This window comes from Cupressus sempervirens, chromosome 2 (assembly GCF_028749045.1).
Source record: "Cupressus sempervirens isolate cs-2001-9-10 chromosome 2, ASM2874904v1, whole genome shotgun sequence".
Taxonomy (NCBI): Eukaryota; Viridiplantae; Streptophyta; class Pinopsida; order Cupressales; family Cupressaceae; genus Cupressus; species Cupressus sempervirens.
In genome coordinates, this window is record NC_143119.1 from 311,172,048 (window position 1) to 311,183,243 (window position 11,196).

Sequence of the window (11,196 nt, forward strand, 5' to 3'; positions counted from 1 at the left end):
TCCCAAAGGAGCCAACGTCAAGGTGTGGTATTTGTATGGTGATCGATTTTGAGGTGAGTTGGTTTGAGGACATAGTGTCTATATAATCATCAATCTTCTATATAATTTTATGCAAGTACATGGTATGTACTCTCTTGAGAGAGAATATCATACCATTAACATCGTGTGATGTGGAGCCTAATCAAACTCAAAGGTTTATTTGATGTGGTTTCCCCTAGATTATTTCTATGGGGGTTTGGAGGCAGCAACCCCAAGACAAGGTCAAGGGGAAGCATCCCTTGTGAGGGTGTGCTCCCTATTGTAGTATAGGGTGGACTCGAGGAGTAATGCCCCCACAAGGGTTTTTGGGGGTAGTGTCCCCAAAGCCAAAAATGACCTTATATTGTAAAAGATGTTGACTGCTATTTTTCTATTAGATGACTTATTCTAGCCCTAATTTAGTTAACAACAAAATCTAGAATAAATGACTTAGGGTTAGGGATTTCATAATGTATGATGAGATTGCAGCTTCTTGCAACGGTATTGAGTTTTAAGGGATTGCATATTGTAATTGCTAGATAATAATAATATTGGACTTGATGTTGGTAGACATAGCCCAAGGATTAGGTAAATCATGTTAATCCTTTTGTCTTGTGTTCTCTTCTGTGTGATTTATTATTTTTTGATATTGGTTATATTTGCATGTAATTATTATTTGTGTCTGTGGTTAATCCTAACATCTTGGGCTAGCATGAATTGAGCAATTACACTCCATTAGAGTCCTTAGATATCATATAACATGTATAGCTAGTGAATTGATGTACTACATTATCTTCATGATCATTGATTTGTTATGTCATGCACTACATGTGTGTTAGCAATGGATACTTTTATCTTATGTGATTATGGTTAAGTATCTATCTTTGTGAGCATGACAAGGTGGGTGTAAGGGTTTCATGTGTTTGGGAGGTGTTTCTACCTATACCACTACTGAGGATTAGAGTATAGGGATGATCTTCTTCTAGCTTTGGGATTGGAGCTTTATGCTCACTTATATTCTTTGATCTGAACTTGATGTATGTTACTTGTGATTTATGCTTTTACTTGATGCACATGTTATATCTTGATGTTGTATTATTGTTGTGTTGGATTAGAGTTGTATTTGAAGGACTTGATTATATTAGATGCATTTATCATATTATTTTGATATAATGATGTTATTAAGTACACATCTCCTCAAGATGCATATTTTTGGTACTCCCCAATATGGAGGTTTGATTTATGTTATGGTTTAAAATAGCTTCTTGTCTTGATTCTAGGTACTTCGCCATAACTCTTTAGAGAAAAAATCATATGATGAAACATGAATTCATGTTTCATTGTGTGTAGTTAGGAGTTGTCTTGCATATAGTTTAATGTTGTATAATGGAATATAATAGTTCATTGCATGCTATTTAGATTTGTATTGTATGACTCAAGAGGTTATAACATGCATAGTGTTACCATAATATCGTATTTCTTCCAAAGTTCTATTGAACAACGTTGATATAAAATTATAGTACTTCAAAATACAAGTATTTTCTAACTTTTTTGGAGGATGTGACTTGGTATTTTAGTACCCTTTTGGGAGTTTCAAGATTCTCCTTAATTCATAATAGATCACCTATATGATGTCTTATTATTGCTAGAAAAATACTACATAAAAGTATGTTTTCATCAAGGAGAAAATATGGTGCTAGAGAAGAAGATGAAGATTAGAAATAGATTATCGAATCAAGGATATTTAATGCAAAATGATGAGAGGAGAAATATTTTTACTTCTTTCTATAGTGATTAAGAATCAAAAGTGTGTTGTCATGAATGCCAAAGGGGGGTATTGTTAGCATAACTAATTAATGATGATGTTTTATAGTAGAACTATTGGAGAAATTCATGAGAAGATTGTTGGTTGTGATTAATGATGAGTTGGCAAAAATAGGGGCAAGATTTGATAAATAAATAAATTATATGGTTGTCATTGATGTCAAATTTTTGACTGAGTTTTTTTGCATGTTACCACATATTCACTGGAGAAAAGGAAGCGTTGTAGTATGAATTAAGTGTTGTTATTCTACGTAGGTTAAGATATGAGACATGATGTTATTTTTATGATAGAACCTATTTATGTGATGAATTGACTAAGTAATGTGTAATGGAATCAAATTGGGTAATCTCTAGAGAAGTTAGTGGCAAATAGTTAAATGATTTAAATAATACTTTAGATAAATGATGAATTAGTTGGCTCCATCATTGGATATGGTTGATGATTTCAAGTTGATATGGTTAAGATAGCATCTTATAATATACACAAGTAAAAGTATTTTGAACATGTAAAATACAAATTGGTAATAAAGAAAAATTTGTACAGATTTGAAGAGCAATCATGAATTTTAAATTTTTATTAGGATCGAGATGATTATTATTAAAACTTTATAAGGTATATGCATGATTTGTGAAAGGAATTTATTACACATTGATCAAGTTAATACATTTGAGGAGGATTATTTGAGAAGTTTCTATATGGTCAAAATGGCTTATGGATTTAGAACAATTCCCAAGGTACAAATCAAATGTGAGCTAAGATAGTTAGGAGAAATATAGAATGAATGGTTAGATGTGATTTGTAATCATAGAATTAATCTAGATCATTGGATTTACATTTTGTTAAGGTGGTGGAATGCATTTCTACTTAAGGGGAAAATAGAGAAGTTGATTGTTAATTGCAAGTGGAATGCAAAGTTGGTGAAGGTTGCAATCACAAAAGAAGTTTTATAATCAAGTGCAACCAAGCTAGAGTGAAAAGTGTGATGTTGAGTTGCAATTCATTATTGGATATGATCTAGCAGAGTTACTAAAATTATAGATCATTTTCTATATGTTACTCTCTAACTACTATAACAATTAAATCACTTAATTGGGTTGATCCTAATAGGTCCTATTATAAAATTCCTAACCTAGTGGAATCCTAAAGAATGTTCAAAATCCTTTAATTAGATTACTCCTAGTAAGGTAAAAACTTAATCAAGTCTATAGGTAAATGTCATGCACAAAATTTAGAGCAAAAGCACACCAACAATTTTTTTTTAAATTAATCTACTAAGTTAATACATGCTACAATAAACAATTTATGGAAGATGACAAAGGATTAAAGTGAGTTTCGAATACATATCAATAAGATGCAGAGTTGACATCTCCACATACTGTACGAGTTCAAACCCCTGAAATCCTAACACTATGAGAACACTTAGTTCTGGTTAAATGAGCCAATTGATTAAACATAAGGTTCAAATTGTAAAGGTGCAACATCAAGTTCAAAATACATTTTAGGGTTTATGAGTTCTTAAGTCGACTATGAAGCTATCCCTTTTAACACTATACTAGATCAATCTCTAAGGGGGATCTAGTTCTATATTTAAGGTTAATCTATCATAACATACTAAAGCTGAATTTTAAATATGATCATAACTTATTTTAAACTAATTCAAGACATTGAATATTCATCATTAAAACAATTTCAACATACATTTACCTAGCAAAAATAATCCTATGCTACCCTCAAGTTGGTTATACAAGAACTCCTTCAATAACCCCTTCAAAACTATAACCTTAGTAGTTTGAATTAAGTAAATCCATAATTAAATTTAAAAAATTATAATAAGACATTATTAAAGTTTTGTCCTAAATAAAATAATTTAAGCTTACATAATATTTCAACCTTATAATAAAACCAACACACACACTTAAATCTTATTTACCTATATTTTCTAAAGATTCACTACTTACTCACTACTTCTATCTCAAACACTTTAACATTCATATTAAAAATAAATAATCATTTTCATTCAAAATCTAGCTAATAATATTAAACATTCTTTACTAACTACTAAACTTTTTTTTTAAAACTTTATCTTAGACCAACTACTAATTTATGTTTAACATTATTAAATTAAAACAAACTAATACTACATTATACTTATGATACTCTAAACCTTCATCAACAAATACAATATATTTCAAACATGAAATCTCAACCTTATAATGAGTAAATAAATTAAGCTCTAACATTCTTTCTTTATTCAAGAAAACTATCTATTAACCTTTGATTAACAACCACTAACTACTAACTAAAACATAAATTAACTATACATTTAAATAAATAATACTAAAAAAACTTATGTAAACACTAACATTATCAATTAAAAGACCTTTACTAAATTATAACATCTAAAAAAATTCTAACATTTAAAAATTAACAACAATTTTAACTTACTAACAATTAACTTAACTAAAACAATACTAATTTAACAACACAATTAAATTAAATAAATAACATGTAACAATCTAATTCTAAGCTATTGTCAGAATTCTTATTCTAACAATTACTAAAATTAACTACCACTCATTATTAAAAATAATAATAAAATAAATATAAATATAAATACCAAGTCTTCTTATTTTAATTTCTCCTCTCCACAAAAATCCTCACCCATAAAACTTCAAGACATAACTCTTGAAGTAGACATGTTTAAATTAATCAAAAAAGGCAATAATTTCCACTCCACATGTGATGACATCACCTTCTTCAATGCCTTGACTATGTATAAAGTTATGGTTGTAAAGTTTATTAGGTAGAATTTAGGATAATCTTAGGATATTTATGTATTAATTTTTATTTTATTTTTTTAAATTTTGCTTCTCCCTTTTTTTTAAAATATATTATATTATATAAGTTCAAAAGAGAATATTAAAAGAATTTTTTATATTATGCTATGTTCCAAAAAGAGGATTTATTTGCTTTCTCATACAAAAGACGGAACTAATTTGTCCCAAGGATGACCAATTTTTTTTCAAGTCTTATATTTTTTTTCTAAGTGTTAATTTTGATTGCAAATTATTTTTTTGACAAAGGAGATATTTTTTTTCCTAATTGGATTTATAACATAGGGTTAAATGTAATGCTTTAGAATTTGAATAGGAATATTTAACTTCCTCATACTCATGAATAATTACGAAATTGAAGTACCAATCAAATACAAATTTTCTTTAGCATGGTTTTGTTTTGAAATGTCATAGCTTTATATTTTTCACCAGTTTGTCTAATGAACATTAATCAAATGAATGCAATGTCAAAGTATATAATTGTCATAGTAAGATAAAATATCATTACGTCAAAGTTCAAGTAAACATATGCAAAACTGAAATACAAGAATCTCATAAGCAAGAATACTACCCAATTATTTTTTATCAACATACGTGGTCTAGTCACTCTCATTTATTTTATTGAACCACCTAATTCAAAGGCTCCATTAGGAAAGAACCAAGAAAAAAACTAGACATCGTAGCCATTTCTACAATAAGTTTAACAATCACATTTTTACAATAGGATCATTATCCCAAGGAGAAATCTCTCAACATTTGAATTTAAATAACAACTCTAAATTTCCTGCTTGGCTCCTTAACAAGGAAACCATTACAAAGTCCGCAACACATCCAAATGATCATGGAGAGAACAAAAACTGACTGGGAGACAACCAATCTCAACATGAAGATAATTTCAAACATTCACTCCCATCAAGGTTTACACAATAGGTTCGTCATTGAACCAAACTAGGGAGAAGGTGGATTTTTCCAATAGGAGACGTCGGCCATGATACCATAACAGGTGCCCTTTCGGAGTTATAATCACAATAACTTTCATTCTTTCATTTCTTAAATTTCAAAACTCAAAACATAGTTTGTGTTGATGAGTAGGGGCCCATACCACCCTACTCTCTCCCTTTCCTCATCCTGAGAAGAGACTCCACACTATTGGAGTCCAACTAAAGACCTCCTCCCGTACATGGCTACTTCTACCCTATCTGAGGGTGAGTAATGTCACTACAACCTATATAATCCCTTCAAAAATCAAAGCAAAATGCTAAGAAAAAATATTTAAGAAAAATCCATTTCAATCCCTCTCAAACGTATTCATCGAACACATGAACATATATATGCAATAAAACTACTTAAGTATGAAACACAACATAAACAAATTGAGCTTGAGGGATTCCTCCCTTCACAATAAGGTTATGACAACTGAACAATTTGAGATGAGCTTCCCTTCCTTCTTCTTCTCCTTCCATCCTGAATTGCTCTCTAAAATTAGAGGTTGCTTGAACACTCTTTCTCTCTCAAATTTGCCTCTAAATAGGATATTAACTCAACCACCTCTAAAATGTAATAACTCCCCCACTTGCCTAAAGGTTCTAGAGTCTTCTAACTCAAATTGTCATAAGGCTAACCTCAAAGTAGAGTTTAACTTATCAAACTCATGGTGAAACATTCAATTTTTGTAATAAAGAAAAAAATGAGGATATTTGAGTGACCATAAAAGTCAACAAAAGGGGCTAGAGGGGTGGAAAATACCCCCAACCCATACCTATAACCTTTAGGTACTTAGTTTTCATGATTTTTGGCCTCTAGGACTATTTCGGGACCTATCAAAAAGTTTGAAAATTTTGGACTTTCTAGCAACCCTCAAAAATATAAATTAATCACTAATCTTGATTAGGGTAATTAATCTTGATTAGTTAAAAGGTCACTAACCTAGTCCAACTTAGATCTTTAGGTTACTTAGTTAATCTTAACTATCAAGCTAAAATGCATATATGAGTCACAAGTGTCAAGCGACACTATAAAATCACTATTACAAAACATTAACACTTAATGCTTACAGAATGATACATTCATTCAATTCATGATACAAATAAAATACAAACAACGGGGTCTGTATCTTTTATTAGACTCAACTCTGGTTTCCACAAATGGTACATAGGGTCTAGTTTCAATTCTCTATTACATTTCCTAGCTAATACATCCTGCACACTCATTTCACACATCAATAGCTTGAGAAAATCACATGCATATATTTAAAACTTATTTGGATAGTCACATAATTCAAAACATAAATCTTTTATTTAAATAACCCTTTCTAATTTCAGCACACACATTTTGTCATCAGTAATTACATAATCAATATAACTTAACTTTATTCATTAATTCATATTAAAATACTAGAACAATCATCATTAGGCATACATATACCTAAACATCATAAACATCACCAATTAAGGAATACTGAAACATCACCAATTAAGGAATATTGAACTATCTAAATGTGTATAACCTAATCATCGAGGTATCATAATCAACGTCATCATCATTGGGTGAAAGCACCTTGTATCATTGTTAGTGAAATTTTAAAGTTTAAACAATCCAAATAATGTAGTAGTTCTTAAATCATTGAGTATTAAAATATGGATGTATCAACTGATCTCAATTTTTATTAGGATATTCACAACATAAAACATTACTTCGTATCTGTTTCAATCTCTTATAATGGTTTTAACTGAGAAATTCAGATTTAATAAGTACATACGAGGAGGGACCTTACATCCTCCCCCACTAGCCTTTGACATCCTCCTGAAAATTCTCACAACTAAAATGTTCATTCTAAGATAGACCTTGTCTAAACTTGTACCAAAATTTAATCCTATATAAAGAATGATTAATAATTCACATACATATGCACGAAAGATAACATAGTTGCCTAATTATTCATACTAATAGTGAAGTTCAATCCAAAAATCTAACATGGTTACATTTTCTAGGGTCAAACACTTCTTATAACATATAGATCACATATAAACAACCTTCTAATCTAGTATAAAATACTTATAGAGTCTCTAATAATAATAGTATCTTAAGATATTACGAATCCCACATACCCACTCATCAAGGTAATAGCCGTACGAGCCTCCCTCAAATGAGGTTTCTTATAATGCAAAATGGATCTTTATTCAAGGTTAATCACCTTTCCTTTAGAGTTTCCATGACATGCTAATTTCTTGATAGGATACTAAACGGTCCATCACTACACCTGCATCTTTTCATCTAGAAGTCCATTCGATTGACTCATATTCTTAACCAAATGTATGTTGGGGTGTAATTTCATTATTCATAACAATCAATGGTCAACACTAGTCCTATTCTCAAAGTCTTGGGAAAGGGTGGGGCATGAATACTCTCATTAATAACCCCATACCTAATGTTATACCTCCACTTGATTGTTAGGAATCTCTTTGGTAGGCCCATCATATGTGACTTTTTCCAACAAAAGTTAGGAGAAAGTGCCTCAAAATTTAAATTCAACATCAAGGATGGAACATCCAATGCAAAAGTCTGAAATAAAAGAAATAAAGAGTGGCCACAATAGTAAAATTTTAATCAAGAAATAAAGACATGACCTAGAGGTAAAATAGAATCATCAATAATAAAGTTGGCTAAATAGCCCCACATCACATTGCTGGCAAAAGGGAAGGAACATTAAAATAATAAAATTTAAAATTAGACAAATAAGGAAATAAATTCAATTACTTATAAAATTTATATTATTGACATAATGCAGTCATACCAAAGTCTCTAAAGGAAAGGAGAAAAATTAGGTCTTCCAATTACATTGTAGAGATCTTAAATTGAAATTAGATGGTGGTCTAAAAGACCATTTTGCTCAACCAATGATTGATCCCACCTGCTAACTACATAGCTCACTTTATTGACATCACCTTATGGTTAGGGTTTATTGTTCTAAGGGGTTTGGCCTAATCAAGACTTACTTAAAAGTGCAAATACGAGGATACTAAAATGAGTGCCCTTTCATCCTCTTGTTGTTACTTTGGTTTTTTTTCGAAGAATCTAAATATATGGGGACATCAATGTTAGTAGAGTTGTACTCTAAGTTGTAGTTACAATTCCCAAGTCTCTTATCCTAAATTTACCATAATTTCACATTAGGGCTCCTACCCCTAAGTTTTTCTTAGGTCAAATTCACCACAATATACTGGTTGAAGTTGTGTTATCAATCTCACCTACGATCCTCTATACATATATACATATATATATATATCATTATCTGTGTTATTCCATCATTCACAAAAGTTCTAATTATCATCTAAGAATGTATTGAATGTTATTATTCTTATCAATAATCCATACTTCACATTTTCCTAGTCATAAATGACTTATGAATTCATCCTTCAATTGTAGGTTTGCAACTACATATTTATAAAACCATTACCAAGATGCCAATGTTTACTTATTCACTCTTACAACTATCTCGTTACCGACGATACAGGTCATCATCATTGTTCTTATCATGCCTCATGGCTTATAATCCTCTTATTACTTAACTCTGAATTTCAAACCTTTATTTCATATTAGGTTGATACTTTCATCACGACCTCACTTCTTCTATGTTGTAGGGTTATAACTTATCCAAAAATCTCAATGTTAGAGTCTATGAGTATTCACTTGATAGTTAAAATTTGGTATTACTCGTGCTTTATACAATAAGCCTTTTAACATAAGTAGACTCACATAACCCTAACTCAAAAGTTTGCATCTTCACACCATTTAATTTCCATTCTCAACATCATATATTTAGATAGATTTATTCCTTAATTATGATTCTATTCCTCATATTAGACTAAGATAATCCCTTTCCTTGTGTGTTCCTAGCTATCTCACTTGTTGAATAACTTCTCATATTAGTAATCTTATAATACAAGGTTTCCAAAGGTTACTTGCAGATTCTAATTTAGCTCTTGTTTTCTTCTTTTTTTAGGGTTACTAGAACAATACATTCTAAATTTGTAATAGGTTAGAGGTATCCCAAATGACTTGGTAACTTGGTATACCCTTCAAGTGTCACCTTCCTATTTACTCACCATTCATTTTATATATTCAATATTTTAATCCAAAGGTACAAAATTAGATTATGAAGATCATAGGCTTCTTTTACTCATGTTTGAAAAGTTTAAAACAATGCTAGCTTACTAGATCACCTCCATACTTGATATAAACTACAATGCTTCCACGAGTGATCGGGTCAAACAAAATCTAACTTATACTAAAGATCTTGAGAAACACTTTCTCTTTGACTTCTAGGTTATTCAATCATTTCTGCTCACATGATTAAAAGATGTTTTAAGATTCTTAATTTAGTTTTCCCTCAAGGTGCTCACATTTGATAAAATTTTAAATTCTTAATGAGATTCATAATATACTTTAATATAAATGTAATATTCTTGCACTTAATCATTCATTTCGAGTCATTAAGACCAGGTTATCTAATATGGTTAACCATTTACATTCATTAATACCAATTCAAATTTTACTTAGGTTTAATTATTGGTGTCGCAGTTTAGAAGGAATACACTTGTTTATCAAATTTTTGTAAGGGGAAATCCCTACTTCGTATAGTAAAATTTAAATGTCCACAATTATCATGGACCCATTATTGCCCAAGTGTCACGAAACTAGGCTTTGATACCAAAATATCATGTCCAAAAATACAGGGCAAAAACATACCAACAATTTTATTTTTTAAATAATTAATTCACTATATAAAAGTATGCTACAGTGAAACCCTTATGAAAAGTTTTACCAAGGATTAAAATGAGTTTCAAATACATATCATAAAGATGTAGAGTTAGTATTCCAACACAATACACAAGTTTGAAAACCTAAGTTCTAATGTTACAAGAACACTTAGCTCGAATTGAATGAGTCGATCGATTAACATTTAGGTTCAATTTACAAGGGTATGACTTCCAATTCAAAATACATTTTAGGGTTTCTAAGTTCTTAAGTCGACTATGAAGCTATCCCTTTTAACACTATACTAGATCAATCTCTATGAAGGATCTAGTTCTGTATTTAAGGTTAATCTATCATAACATACTAAAACTGAATTCCAAATATGATCATATCATATTTTAAACTAATTCAAGACATTAATTATTCATCATTAAAACAATTTCAACATACATTTACCTAGCAAAAATACCTCAAGTTGGTTATACAAGAACCCCTTCAATAACCCCTTCAAAACTATAACCTTAGTAGTTCGAATTAACTAAATCCATAATTAAATACAAAAAGATTATAATAAGACATTATTAAAGTTTTGTCATAAATAAAATAATTTAATCTTACATAATATTTCAACCTTATAATAAAACCAACACACACACTTACTTAAATCTTATTTACCTATATTTTCTAAAGATTCACTACTTATCCACTACTTCTATCTCAAACACTTTAACATTTATATTAAAAATAAATAATCATTTTCAT